The sequence below is a fragment of the Labrus bergylta genome, chromosome 4 (genome assembly GCF_963930695.1).
Source record: "Labrus bergylta chromosome 4, fLabBer1.1, whole genome shotgun sequence".
NCBI classification, from domain to species: Eukaryota; Metazoa; Chordata; class Actinopteri; order Labriformes; family Labridae; genus Labrus; species Labrus bergylta.
In genome coordinates this window covers 6,702,785-6,717,798 of record NC_089198.1, presented here as the reverse complement: position 1 = coordinate 6,717,798, position 15,014 = coordinate 6,702,785, and the positions used below count along the sequence as shown (strand labels likewise).

The 15,014-nt window shown below is 41.1% G+C and overlaps 1 protein-coding gene across 1 annotated transcript in view; it reads right to left on the bottom strand.

Moving 5' to 3' along the window:
• Positions 1-12,575, bottom strand: part of LOC110002146 (nuclear receptor coactivator 2) — a 68,598-nt gene extending 56,023 nt beyond the window's left edge. Inside the window, exons 1-2 of the mRNA XM_065953578.1 lie at positions 12,444-12,575; positions 1,831-1,896 (exon numbers count right to left, since the gene is read on the bottom strand). The gene's annotated coding sequence lies outside the window, so the exon portion shown is untranslated. The remainder of the gene's footprint in view (positions 1-1,830; positions 1,897-12,443) is intronic.
• Between the last annotated feature and the right edge of the window lie 2,439 nt (positions 12,576-15,014).

Sequence of the window (15,014 nt, the reverse complement as noted above, 5' to 3'; positions counted from 1 at the left end):
AGACGTTTTAGGATGCATAAAAAGAAGAAAAACACGTTTATAATAAAAGCAAATGAAAATGTTTAAGAGGCAGGAAAGCCACTGAGAGAGACTGACAGAGAGAGTGTTACAGGCTGTTACTGTGCATGCAGGACTCACATAATAAGCCTCTTCCCTGTCTTCATAATAAGCCCCCCCCTCCCCCCTCCCCCCTCCCCCCTCCCACACACACACACACACACACACTTAATGAGACAGCAGAAAACACAAGAGAAAGAGAGAGAGAGTCAGAGTGAGAGAAAGAGAATGGTAATTTTTAAAATGACAAAAGCTGTAAGTGCTGGGGGAAGCAGGTCACACACACACACACACACACACACACACACACACACACACACACACACACACACACACACACACACACACACACACACACACACACACACACACACACACACACACACACACACACACACACACACACACACACACACACACACACACACACACACACACAGTCACAGTCAGGCTAGCTGTGTCATTTAAACACACACACCTCTCTTTGTAACACACTGCACCTGCAACAAGCGCATGTTCCTTTCCTTTAACTTTCATGTTGTCGTGCTCTGTTTGCTCTCGGAGCCTCGTTGCTGTGGCAGAGAACCAGTTTCAACGCTTTGATCCGACCGTCGTCACATGAGGGTCATAAAGTCCAAGAAACCTCTTCTTCCTCCACTTCTTGATTTTGAGTACTAAAGTTTGAAATTAAGTTTAGAACCCCTTGAATGCTGGACCAATGTACCTGTTTGAGCCTTTCTGTGTATTTTACCTGTCTTGGTTATTTATGTTTCACTCCTTTAATTGGTTTTGATGCCATCATTTTTACCAGTGTGGCATAAAGGTTCAATTAGTCTCTATGTCAGATGCGCAAATGGTTAAAGTCTTTATATGTCATTGTTCACTCTTAAATATAATAGAAATCAAGTCTATCCTCTGAAAATAACTCTGTGAGTCATGACTGTCTACAATGGGTGTAACACCCGAGTCCCACTGTCTGTGATGTTTTCAGAGTTTTCAGAGTCCTATCTTCACTTTGTTTACATCGCCGGGACGGCCGGCTGACTCCTCCCCTCGAGTATAAAAGTTGTTTAATTGAGGGACTAGAGAAAAGAAGAATAACATACTGTACTCACTGCTTAACTGTGTTTCTAGATCACGCTCATTTCAGGTAAATTTACATGCAGTGTGAAGATACCAGCATAATAAAGATCGCTAGCATTAGCATGCTAACACAACAATGCAGCGCCAGTTGTTTTGGTTTCATGCTGGTGCTCAAGGGCGACATCTGCTGGATCAAAAAATCGCATATAAAGCCTTTAAGACCCTTCCGTCTGTATTTCTGCACACTTTCTGGAAGCTTTCCTAATGCTGCAATACCACCAGAAAGCATGGGGGCAGTGTCGAGCAGTTTGTCCAACCGTTTAAGCCAAACCAGTAAAACACAGCGAAGAAAGAATACTTCTGAACAACAACTTTACTGGCCAAACCAAAAAGTTGTTCAGGAACTTTACAGTGTTTTTGAACATATATGTGGGTAACCTGAGAGTCTACTGACCCACAAAATGTGAAATAAACCCATCCAGTCCTTTGTTTGTGGTCTGTATAAGTCTTACAACACAGAGAAAAATGCTCTGTTTCAAATGTGCTCTCCTTGTGATGTCACAGTGGGATTCTGGTAAAAAAAAAAAAAAAATCCTAAACTATGACTAAATATCAAAACTGAAGTGTTGTGGATTTTAATTGGCTCTATCTCAGGTGTGTGTGCATTAAACATAAAATGAGCTTACTCACCTCATGTGCAAAGCATCCTGGGAAAACATCCACAAAGTGCTGCCCTGAGACATCATTCAGTCTTCTCTGTAAGACACGGAAACAACAACAAAGGTTAATATGTTGCAGCAGTTCCACAGTGAGCTCTTTCTGCACTTATGCAACATTTGAAACTTGTCATGAGGGAAGCACTGATGCTGCTTTTTTCATACCAAGTACAAGAATTTGCATTTGAGTACTCACTCACTGATACCAGGTACGAATATAATACCATGATAGGCACCGTGATGCCACTGCATCCATGGCTGACAATTTAACATCAACATCAGGTTTTTCTAAAGAAACATGACACTGCTACTTTTATATAACCTGCATCATGTTCAGTGGATTTCAGTCACACACAACATACAACATTTGCTTTCATCATTCTTGTTTATGTTAAAATATCTTCAAACTGCAGACATCGCTCCTATACTCCACCTTCCTACTCAGCCAATGAGAGGCTACCGTCACGCTCTGAAGCGGCATCGGGTGTAGTTGTACCGGCGAGTACGAGTACGACCCGCAGAGTTTAGTCTTCCCCCCTCAGGCGGACCGTACAGACCGCCTGTGGTGAAGACTTATTTCTTGCTCATTGCACGCTGCACTTTCACTTTTATGCTGGAGCATCTCTGGTGGGCTTTCAGTTTTATGCACTTAATGTTAGTTGGATTATTTATTAGTTTTGTATGTTTCCAGCTGCAAACAAATTTCCCTGTGGAGACAATAAAGACACATTTGACCTTTGACCTTTGGTACTATGGTCCAATACCAGACACAGCTGTTTGATCAGTGCTTCCCCAGCTGGGAATTTTCTATCCAAATGTGTGACAAGCTCTTAAAATGCTGGATCACTACATTTCCCACAATGCACTGCAATGGATGATTTTAGTCAGATATGTCAAATGTAAAGACATGAGCTTGCAAAGTAGATTTATTGCTTTAAAGTGTTTACTCATCAAATCTGAGTCGAGGTTATTTTTGGTTATTTTTCAGGAAGATCTTCTCAAACTATTAGACAAACTGATGAAGCTCAGTGTAACTTCCTTTTCATTCAAACATTCAATGCTTAGTCATCATTCATTCATGTCACTCCCTCTCTCCCTCTGTCTTTCTGCTCAGGTGATCAGCTGATTAGGGGCGTTTACTCTTTCAGTAACCAACCAGATTCTGCCAACGACCTCTGTCGACCAATCACCCAGCTGTGGTCATATTTTAAATATACGTTCTCCTCTCTTTCACTGTCAGTTTGTCGTTTCTGTTTGATCGCTCCTCCACCCCAGTCACCTCCACACCAGCTCAACAGAGTCCAGGTGCAGCTCCTCAGAAGTCTACTCCTCATCTCATCCTGCACCACCAGAATCCAGACTCCATCAGGGAGGTTTCCTATCCTGCTGTCGGCCTCACGTCATTTTCTCTTCTTCTAAACTTTCTCCTTACTTGTTCACTCTTTATTAAGTCTTACAATATTTACAGATGGATGGATGATGTTCAATGTCAGAGAAACATCACATCATCATCAGGGTCAAACATAAGGACAGGTATGTTCACTGTTTTTTACAGTGTAAAATAAGTGAGTAGAATTTCACTGTAAAAAGTCACACCCCGTGTTATGCTGGACGTCTCACTCTTGCCCACAAAAACAAGAAAACCTGCTGCTTTTCCCAGACACTGACCCCGCCTGCGAGGACCAATCAGAGAGTTTTCAGGCCTTTTCACGCTGTGAGGCCGACCCCAGGCCAGTGTGGTGCTGGTCCAGGTTCACAGGGTTCCCACTGGCCTACGAGTCAGGTTTACAAAAAGAGTCACATTTTCAGAAACAATTCATCCCACTGTACCTGAACAGCTGAGCAGAGGATGAATCCTGCTTCAATCACTCTTTCTTTTAGAGAATGTTTTAACAGTATGTTCACTTCTTTTGAACTCTAGACTCTATACCTGCTCACTGTCAGTCACTCTTCATCGTCATACTTTATCTCAGGAAACATCACATGATCTCCTCTGTGACTCATAGCCCCTCTCCCACCTCTTCCCACGTCTTCTCCCTTAAGTAATGTCATAAGGATGTTGTTGTTTTTTACACATTGTAACTCTGAGTGCTATATTTGGTTTTTAATTTGGGTAGCTTTTACGTTTTTCTCTGAGTCACCTAAATGCCTCCTGTGACATTTTAAAAATGAAAGCGTAGTCCCTCCCACTCCACCCATTACACTACAAATGGATTTTTAGGTTCTTAGTGTTTATGGAGTTCCTGCTGAGTGACACACAGGTACAATGTTTTAATCAGATTCAACATTATGCAGCAAACATTTAGACGAGGAAACAGGTAACCTAACTGTCCTGGCTGCAAAATTTTAGGTATTCTTTAATACATTTTTAGACGTATAAAAAGGTAGAAACATAGAGACAAAGATTGCAAGTTATATGAGCGATAAAGTTTGTTAGGATTAGCACGTTTCCAGACTTAAATTTCCAGAAATACGGCACACTAAAACACAGACACAAAGCAACTACAAAAAACCTCCTACACACTCCTCTGTTTTGATCCTACAGCCACTGAAATATAGAAGATGAAGATGTTGGAGTTAAGACCACTAACCGAGACCAAGAAACTCCGGAGACCTGAGCGATCCAAGACCTGAGACAAGACCAAGACAATAAGGGATCAAGACCAAGTTAAGACCAAGACCATAAATATGACTGAAAAATCCTCATCTTGTGTGCAGGGGGCGTTTCACTCACTTAGACCGTAACAACGGGAAGGTTGTGGCTTTAACCGAGGGATAAAAAAAACAAATCACGAATGAATTGAAATGAATTGTTGTTTAAGAAAAAAATCACAGTAATGACGTGGAAAAAAAACCTCTCAGTGGTGGTCTTGACCGGTTTTGATCTAAAATCCGGAGTCCACCCAGTCAGAGACCGAGTCAAAATGCTTTCGATTCCAAGACAACACCGAGACCTTCAAAAAGTGTTCTGGAGACTACAACACAAGTTGAAGGCCCCCGCCATGATTGGTCAATTTCTTGTTCTAATACGCAAACTCCTGCACACTGTCTAATCTGCACAGATGCATTGGCAACTTTTGGGAACTGAAACTTTGCCAACATATTTGTGCAATCTAGACAGTGTGGGGGAGATCGCTCTCAATTTTGGATGAACAGATGAAACAGTTTTAGTGTTTTTTTAGAACGTTGGAACTTTTCTAGAGACTATGGATCATTGAACAGAGATTGAATCGTTCCACACGTGGTGTCAGTTTTAAAGGACGTGTTTGCACATCCAGCTATCTCATGAAGTAGGAACATAGGACATCAAGCTACCACACTGAAAAGAAAAGATCCTGCACACTACTCTTGATCGGCATCACCAATTTATTTATTTTTTAAATCACAATGTTTTAGACCGTCCCTCTGGAACTTTGACAAGTGTGCACTTGAGAGACCGGAGCCGTGTGATTTTTTTTTCCTAATAAACTGGTGATGCAGAGCAAGACGTGATATCTCAATACATATGGAACATTTTGACAATCTTCAAAAAAAGCCCGCCTTCAGTCCTTGATTGAGATGATAGGATCTAACATGTTAGCTGTGATGATTCAGCTGACATTGTGTTTGGTGGTTTTTTGGTTTTAAGTCTGCAGAAAGATCAAACAATGACCCTGGAAAGTCATGACAGCTGAGAAGCTTGAAATCTTGATTGCAACAGTCAGTAATGTGTGTGTGTGTGTGTGTGTGTGTGTGTGTGTGTGTGTGTGTGTGTGAGAGTGAGTGATCTTGGGTAAGACAGCCGCCCTCTCAGTCATTTGGTCACAGTGGACTTAAACGACACAGCACTTCATAATGCACCTGTCACTACTGAGAGATAGCTGCATATGGGTACATCTGTCAGTCTGTGACAGTCTGTGTGTGTGTGTGTGTGTGTGTGTGTGTGTGTGTGTGTGTGTGTGTGTGTGTGTGTGTGTAGGAGGGGATGGACAGACAACTGCTTGGTGAATTGAGCACACATGCAAGCGCAAATGTTGTTGTTTTAGAAAGTGTGTGTCGCACTATTAGTGCACTGACACGTTAGAGAGAGACGTCTTCTTTCACTTTGTCAGGTCTCAGATATTCTCATGAAAACTTAGAAAGTTAGTAAGTGGATCTTGATTTCAGATTTGTCGTTGTTGGAGGAAGTTACTTGAAGAAAATGTGTATTTCTAGGAAATGGGACAAAAAGAAACTTTTTAAAAAAATGAAGGGGGGAGGTACCGTTTCGTCTGAAATATGTCACTAGATTGGGAGTGCTGATAGCCTAGCGGTGATCTCGCGCACCCCATGTACGGAGGCAATAGTCCTGGTGGCAGCGATTTTGGGTTGGAATCCGACCTCTGACCTTTGCTGCATGTCATCCCCCACTCTCTCTCTCTCCTAACATGTTCTGTCTCTGTTCAGCTGTCCTATCCAATGAAGGTAAAAAAACAAATGTCAATAGAATCAGAATGTAAATAGAATTTACTGTGGAGAAATTTGATTTTGAAAGAGATTACGAGGGTGTGTGATCCAGCAGCTCCCTAATTTGAGATTTGTGCTGCCTGTACACTTGTAGTTATTTGTAATTATCTTTAGATTTGATTCTGACTTCTCAATAATGACAATAAGAGTCATTCAAAGGTGAGTCTGGCGTCTTAAAAAGGACACTCTGTATTATTTTTTTAGCTGTCCTCTAGCCTCAAACGCCTCGCAGCACGCTCCCTCCAGACACAGATGTGTGATCCTGGATCCAAACACAACAAACCAGCTCGTGTCAACCTCGTCCTCAAAGCTTCATTGACTGCACTGTGGAGTAAGTCCTGATGTAACAACATCAGAATAAACAACTACAACGTGTCGGGTCATTCTGTCTATGGTGTGAAAGAGGAATCAGGCTAAGTGTTGGACTATTCAAATTAAACATTACTACAAAAATAAGGATTCAATAACCAGAAGAATCCCTCTGTGCTTCGTCTCCCTGCTGTCATCTTACAGCAGCAGAGTCCAAAAAGTGGTGATGAGCACCACAATTAGCTCTGGCCACGGCCTACGTTTGCTCTGCAAAAGCTTGTTATGCTATTAGCTTGTATTATCGGGCAGGAGGCCTGTGGACTCTCTCTAACACAGCTCTGCTGTCACAGTGCTGGAGACTTACAGCCGCTGTCAACTCCAGCTAACCAAATTAGCACTTGTTATGCAACCCGCTGGACTTGGCTCCCAGGTCTGCTGCTTCGACCCTGAAAAGCTTTTTGTTGCGGTTCCTCAACGTATAAGACGGGTCGACTTCAAAGCGAGCTGTACATGTTGAAGTTTTCCTCATTAAAGCACCAAAATGTTTCAGTCTGATGTCCAACAGATGTTTAATATCAGGAGGGTTTATCTCTGGTGAACTTTGTAAATTAACACAATGGATATTTTTATTTTTTAAGGTTTATTTTGGGGCTTTTTATGCCTTTATTTTAGAGATAGGACAGTGGATAAAGAGACAGAAACTGAGGAATGACACGCAGGTCAGATTCGAACCCTGGCCACCCGCTTGAATGACCCTGGTTAGATCATCTAAACGTCACATTTGAACATTTCAGTGTCTATCTAACTAGGAGAGCGTTTTGTTCTGAGAAGTATTACAGTTGTCACACTAAGTGTCCTCACAAACATGTGAGACAGCAGGCAGGTGGTGTGCACACATGTACACTGACACTGTATTTACAAAGTCTTATTTATTATTTATATACTGATGTGTACACACCAGTGTGAACAGGTTCAACCAACAGAACCACAGAAACCAGCTCGTCTGTTTGTTCTTCCACTTTCAATAAAAGTACATTCTTCAACCTTGATGTGCATTTTATTTTGTACATTTTCAACCTCAAATCAAATCAATATTTCAAAGACATTAACAGTGAGTAATGTGATGTTCTGTCTCAAAAACTGCATTTCTTCCTCTGCCTCAGCGTCTACAGTAAATACAGGTGCTGCTGAAGAACTACATTACCTTTCAGCTTATTGGATTTAGTCTCCAGCTAAACCGACAAAGAAACTGCACTTCAAACTGTTTAATGGAATACCAAAATGAGGGGGATGTTATGTATATTTTACAGCATGTTGCTATTGTAAAAGTTGAGGAAGCAGTAAAGGATGCTGCTTCTCATGTGCAATGCATTCTGGTACATGTAGGCCCTGCTGTCAGGGCTGTAAGTGCAGAAGAACTCGATCAATGACTACAAAAACCATCAACAGGGACTGGACATTCATCACACGCTGACTTTCCATTTCTCCCTCTAAAGTTTTTGTCTCAGTTGAAGGAGCTGCCACGTCTTCATCATCTCTCTAAAGTGTGAATCTCTTCCTGAGAGTAGACAAGATAAACTCCCTCCACATTTGTCTCCACATCAGAGTGTTCCTGATGTGTCTTTAGTTAGTTTCACATCTTTCAAGTTGCAGCTCTACATCTCCGCTGCATCACGTCGCCAATAAGATCTGTGTGAGAGATCTTTACCTCCTCTTGCTGACTTTGGAAAACCAAATGACTCTGCATGGTGACATGAAATAAAACATGAGTACTTTGTGTTGGTCTGGCTTGTGCTCCTCTAACCAGTGGTTCTCAACTGGTGGGTCGGGACCCAAAAGTGGGTCGCGGAGCTTTTCAGTGGTTTGACATGGGGCTTAAATTAGTTTAATCATTTATGATCCTCTCACCTCCTCTCGTACAATGATCAAAATTTCTCAGCTGTGCGTCGCTTTGTTTAAAACGTCTGCTGAATGAAACTGTAGCCTTGTTGAAATTGTACTTCGTCAAAAAACAAGTACGTGTCAGTCACGTTTAAGACGTTTTGAACAGAAACTGACCCGGTGTTTGTGCCGCTCAGAAACAAAACCTGAGGCTGTCATATGTTATCTTCTTCTGGATGCATTTTGCTCGGGGAATATTACAGTAATTATGGTGTTTAGGCGCTGCATGAGGCTTTGAGAAGAGTCGTGACTCTGCGGTGATGGCTGTGTGTGCCTGTGTGTGTGTGTGTGTGTGTGTGTGTGTGTGTGTGTGTGTGTGTGTGTGTGTGTGTGTGTGTGTGTGTGTGTGTGTGTGTGTGTGTGTGTGTGTGTGTGCCTGTGTGTGTGTGTGTGTGCAGGTTAATTAGAGCACTTGGTCCCAGGAGGATCAGACCTGGAAGACGACTGTCTCTGCTACGTGACAGAGAGCCAGGTGGCAGTGTGTGTGTGTGTGTGTGTGTGTGTGTGTGTGTGTGTGTGTGTGTGTGTGTGTGTGTGTGTGTGTGTGTGTGTGTCTCTGATAAGTTGGTGGCGGTGAGAAGAGCCAGACAGAAACAAACACAGCTGAGAAGCACACACACACGCACACACACACGCACACACACCTTGGTAAATAATAACAGTAAACATAAAGATGAAGCAGCCGAGTGCGGATCTGTAACCAAATGTAAAACAAGTTTTGCCTCTGACTGCACCGCCCCGTGTTCACATCGAGCTGTAGCTGCAGTATTCCACCCTTAAATATTACACCAGCGACTAAAACGACAAAAACAAGAAAAGAATCCAGAGAGGAACGGGTCCCTTTCAATCAAGTTACACCATTTTTAAAAACCAGTGAGCTACCAATTAGACACGATCTGTTAGCTGACACTGTGTCCTAACAGCACAAAAGCATTAGATACCATATCGCACCCGATCAGACAATCGTTCTCCAGAATGCAGCCGTCAAATATTTACTTCTTTGGTGGATGGATTTCACTTTTTTGTTGTATTTTGATGCAATGTTGTTGTTGTTTTTTTGCAGTTTACACTATTACTCTGCTAGCTAGATGTCAAACAGATAGCCTTTGAGACTCTCTGATTCTTGTTGTTATTCTAAACCAGATGCAGAGCACTCACACAAATGCACTAAAATGTAAAGAAATATGTTGTTTACAGGTTGTAAGGTAAAGGAGAGAGGATGTGAGGATAAAGCATGCATCAGCTAGTTAGCCTTTGTGTTTCTTTCCTTTGGGTTTGCTTGCTGAGGATCAAACCTGGTGGAAACCTGCTGTGGAGAACTGCACAGTCAAGCCTCTGCCCTTCCTCCTCCTCCTCCTCCTCCTCCTCCTCCTGTTTCTGCTGCTGCTGCTGCTGTCATTGGTCAGGGCATTAGTTGAGCCCTCACGTGGTTTAGTGAATTCAAGCCACTAAGAATCCCTCACTGGGCAAGCTGCCAATCTCATGTTAAGATCTTGGTCTTAAATACATTCCTTGCACTCTTGCTGCAGCACTGTGAGGTAGTTTTGGCACCGAAAAGGACATTTAACCAGCTATATAACACCGCCGGCGCATTAAAGCCGGGGTAGTAAAAATATAATTGTTTGATTAGATAGTGATAGTGCTGTGTAGCTGAACTGTGTAGATGAATAAACAACACGAAAACGCCCTAACACCTATAAGAAAAACAGTACAGAACATACTTCACAAAAGGGGGATAAACACAGGAACCTGGCAACCTGCATGTCGCAATCCTTTTCAAAGTTCACTTCGGGGTGCAGGAAAAGAGCAAATAAGCTCAAAAAAAAAAAAAAAAAAAACTGTGAGTCCTGCCCTCGAAAGATAACACATCCAGAGGAGTCAGATGGCACCTGTCACGTAGGCAAACTTACAGGTTCTCTGCACTAACAGCAAACACAGACAAACCAGCACAACAGCAAATAAGGACAAATTCCTGAACCTGTCCTGCATCGGCCTACACCTGACTGTCAGACAATAGAATTAAAACTGCTCCGCGTTTCTATTCACTTTAAACTTGTGTGGCACATTAAGTTACAGCCCTGCAGCCTTTCCCATGCAATGCTGAGCCATGCACACAAAAGGAAGAATGTATAGTGCGTACTTATCGCTGTTCACTCATAGAGAAGTTTGTGCACATTTTAGCTGAATGAATGTATTTTATACAACGTGGACCTTTGACCAAAGAGAAGCAGGCTTGCAGATTATGACCAGCTTTATCCACCTTACAGACTCTGGCCTCCTTTGTAAGGACATTTCTATGTGTTGGGAAAAATGTATGTCATATCCATTGTTGCCCTGCCCCCATTTCTGAACAATATTTTTTTTTTTCCCTCAAGCATGCTGTGTTGTGTTTCACCTGTTTTTATTCCCATTAGGCTTGGTTTCATTTGGATTAGTGTGAGAGTTAATGTGGTATTTCACGATTCAGGATCAAAATGAATAATTTATTTTTTCTAATCACAACTTCGTCAGGAAATATATATATATATATATATATAATTTGGAGAGATGCGTCTTATTTCAACACTGCCAAAGCACAATATAAGTGTGTCAAGTTGACAAGAATGAACCATAACAGAAACAGAAATAGGTCAATTTCCCCTTCAAAATAAAATACATCAAATAAAAAAGCACTAGTGTCCGATATTATAGAATTGAATATTGTGATTTTATTCACTAGAAGTTGGCTTAAATATTGATTAAAATTGTACCAAGCCTGAGATCATTCAAGTTGTTGTAACAACTTCAAAAATCAGGGTCGAGAATAATGATTACGCTTATTCTGTAGTTAATCTGTGGACAGTTGTTTGGGGGAAATGGCGAAATGCAAAGATGCTGTTCTCAAATTGGTTTCCACATTCGTAAAACCTAAGTCATTCAGTTTTCTTTCACTGAGGAGTAAAGAAACTACAATATATTTCACATTTCTGGAAGAAAAAAAAAAAGGGGAATTTGAGAATTTGAGTTGACTACAACATGTTGTAATCTCAAACTATCAATGAATCCGCAACTAAAATGATTAAACCTTTACTGTACGGAATAAACAATAAGAAGTCAATAAGTGTTTTATTCTGAAAAACGAAACCGGAAACAGTATAAATACACCTTTGTCCGCTTGACGCTTCAGCTCGGTTGAGGAAGTCCGAGCAAATGCGAAGCACGAATAAGTCCAATGTTTTTACTGTAAAACTAAAAAATGTGTCAACGCCATTCACATAAACACCTCGAAAACTAAACAGGGCGTTAATGTGGAGGGGTGGAAATATCTTTAAATGATAACTTTGACAAAAACAAAGCAGCTTCACGGTTCACTTACACTTTGCGGTTGATCTCCTGTGTTGATCAGGAAGAGGCTTTTTTTTTTTTTAAACAGCTAACTGTTAAAAAAGTTAAAACAGCGAAGTCCCGTTTAGGATATTTGTACAGTTTTTCACACAGTGTTTGTGACACGTTAAACAAACACAGGCACGTCGGCGTGTACTTCTGTCGGCGTGTTTTCACAGACAACCCGGCGGAAAAGTCATTTTTTTTAGTTCTCCGTGTTGCTATGGTTGCTAGCGGGAATATCGCCCGAGAACGTTCGGTTGTTGTGGCAACCGTCAAGTGTCGCGATGTCGGCTACAAGCGCCGGGCACTCTTAAATAACACGATAAATACCGCGGGAATTAAACCTTTTCACTAAGTTAATGCTGGAATTTATTCTCACACACTCACGAGTAGTGATAACGGTCATGTGAAGCTGGGAGGTGATGAGTGTGAGGGGGGGGCGGGGGGGGGGGGGGGGGGGGTCAGGTAGAATGACAGGAAACTTACCTGAGAGTTGAGGAGCCCTGTCGGTGCAGGCTGTGAGCGGTGACCCGGATGTGTCGGTCGGTCAGCGGGACGGAGCGGCAGCAGCGGCGTCCAGGGCCGGAGCCGCCATGTTCCTCCTCCTCCTCCTGTGGCTCAGAGGCTCCTCGGCTGTTTATCTTTAACAGTAGACCCCCCCCCCCCCCCCCCCCCCCTCATCTCATTACCACAATGCACAGCTGACTCTCTTTAGTCCTTTCACATAAACAGCCATGAGCTGAAAGGCTTCAGGAAACAAATACAAATAATTACATGAGAGTTGATGTTTATTGCCATGTGACAGGTACAGGACAGTGCAGGTACATCTGGATTTTTGTGCATTTCTCCCTGAGTCAGCTCCTCTACAAACAAGTTAAAAGTATATTTACAAAAAAAAATTGAATAGCAACATACACACGAGGGTAGAAAAAAGATAAATAACTTGTAGTCGCAACTAATAAAAACAAACTGTACAGAAAACTATACACTCTTTTGAAGAAAAAAATAACAACACTTACAAAGGGAGACACAGTACAATGAAATAAAATAGAATAGAATTACTTTATTGATCCCAAACTGGGAAATTGTGGCGTTACAGCAGCAGGTTGTCCAAACACACAATATTAGCAAATTTAAACACAATATAATATTAAATACAAAGTAAATAAGCACTAAAAATATCAAAACTAAGAATGTGAATATATACAACCAGGATTTAACTTAGCATTACTAGTCTTAAATATGAAAAGATTAAATCCAACATACTTTGCTGGAGATAGATGTAAATGTGTAAAAACAGAGTTGTAAATGGACAGTAGTGACATAGGGAGCTGTGCAATCAGTGATACACAAGTTAAAGTGCAGGAGTGTAGATATAATAATAAAAATATCCTGTCCTGCAAATTCTATCAATATAAGACTTCTCTTAAACATTTTCATGACTGTCCTTCGTTTTTAATTTCAGCCAAACAAAGGCATGACTTACAAGTCTGTGTATGTATTTATTTTTTATTTATATTGATGAAATGACATGAAAACAGTCGTGAAACTAGCAACAAAACAATGAGAAGGGAATAAAACAGAAGCGAACAGAAGCTAAGGACAGAGGGACGAGTGACAAAATACAAACAATGATAATAGAAATGTAATATGGGGTTATGTCGAACAAATGCGCGGGGGGGGGGCATACTTTGGCAAGAACAGCACTACTATTTATCATATAAATACAAATAGAGACAATAATAATGTAGGCTATAATAATAATAATAATAATAATAATAATAACAACAATAACACAGTTTGCAATAGCAGCACAGGAAGAGAAAAAGAGATGATATGAAGAAAGTCCTATGTTGTCTCTTTTCAAAAACCTGTTTTTGTCCATGTTTTGCAGAAGTGTGAAGCAGGATGATGATGAAGATGATGATGATGATGATGTTGTGTCCCTGTGTCTGGAAAATAAAGCAGGATAGACACCGAACTGTGATTTCTCTTAAGGAGCCTGATGTTCTTCATGTTTTTAGAATTATTTCGGACATTACGATGCTGAATTGTGTCTTTAATTGGCTGCAGCACGGGTAAAGAGCCAAAGACAAATTCCTACCTCAGTTAGTCTTAATGTTGCCTTCACATCCTCCAATTATTCAGCGTTATTTCACTCCATATTCTGTGTAATATACTGTGATGTCTTTATAATATCTCAGCTTAAACTATTAAGGGTTTGTAAGACACTTTTAATGTGTATTCATTTCCTCAGATGTTAATGATTTCTATTGTACAGTGAGGGTGGTAACATTTTCAGGACCCCTCACATGGTCCCGCAGCGGATCAATAGTGATGACACGTCTGTAATCTGATAAGTTTCTGTGGCAATGTGGCTAAGTTCAGCTTTGTTTGTTTTACACACCACACGTCGGCCTGTTCCCTCCTCCTTCTAAAAAAGTCGCTTCTGGTAAAGTTGTTTCTCACCCCGTTAAAAATGAGCAGAGATTTCTGTGGAAAAGCCTTCACGGGCTACAGAAAATGATTGTCTACAAAGAAAAATCCCCCAAAACATCCGATTCCACGAAAGCTGTGAGTCATGGAGGAAACAGAAGAGACCCACAAATAGGTCAACCAGGGGTCAAGAGTTCACGAGTATTACTAACTGGAGTGTTTGATCATGATGATGATGATGATTAAAGTAAGAGATTACTCTGCTGTTAAAAGACGTTCTAAATGTTTTTAAAGATGGTATTTTCACATTTATCCCTCAGTATGTTGGAGTAACTCTCACCCAGAAAAACTAATTATTATCATGTATTATCAGAAAACAAAACAGCACCTCATACAGCCAATCATTCAATATTTATTAACACTCGTTCATTCACTCACATTCTTTGGATTTGAGTCATTAAAATAAGTAAAGTATGTCTGATTTAGTTTGACTTTTTAATCTGCTGATGGTTATATCTCAGCACAAGCAGACACTGCCACCTAGTGACCGACTGAAAAACTGTCGCAAAACATTTCAAAACAAGAGCTTCATTATTCCAATCAAAGACAGAAAAGGGAAAC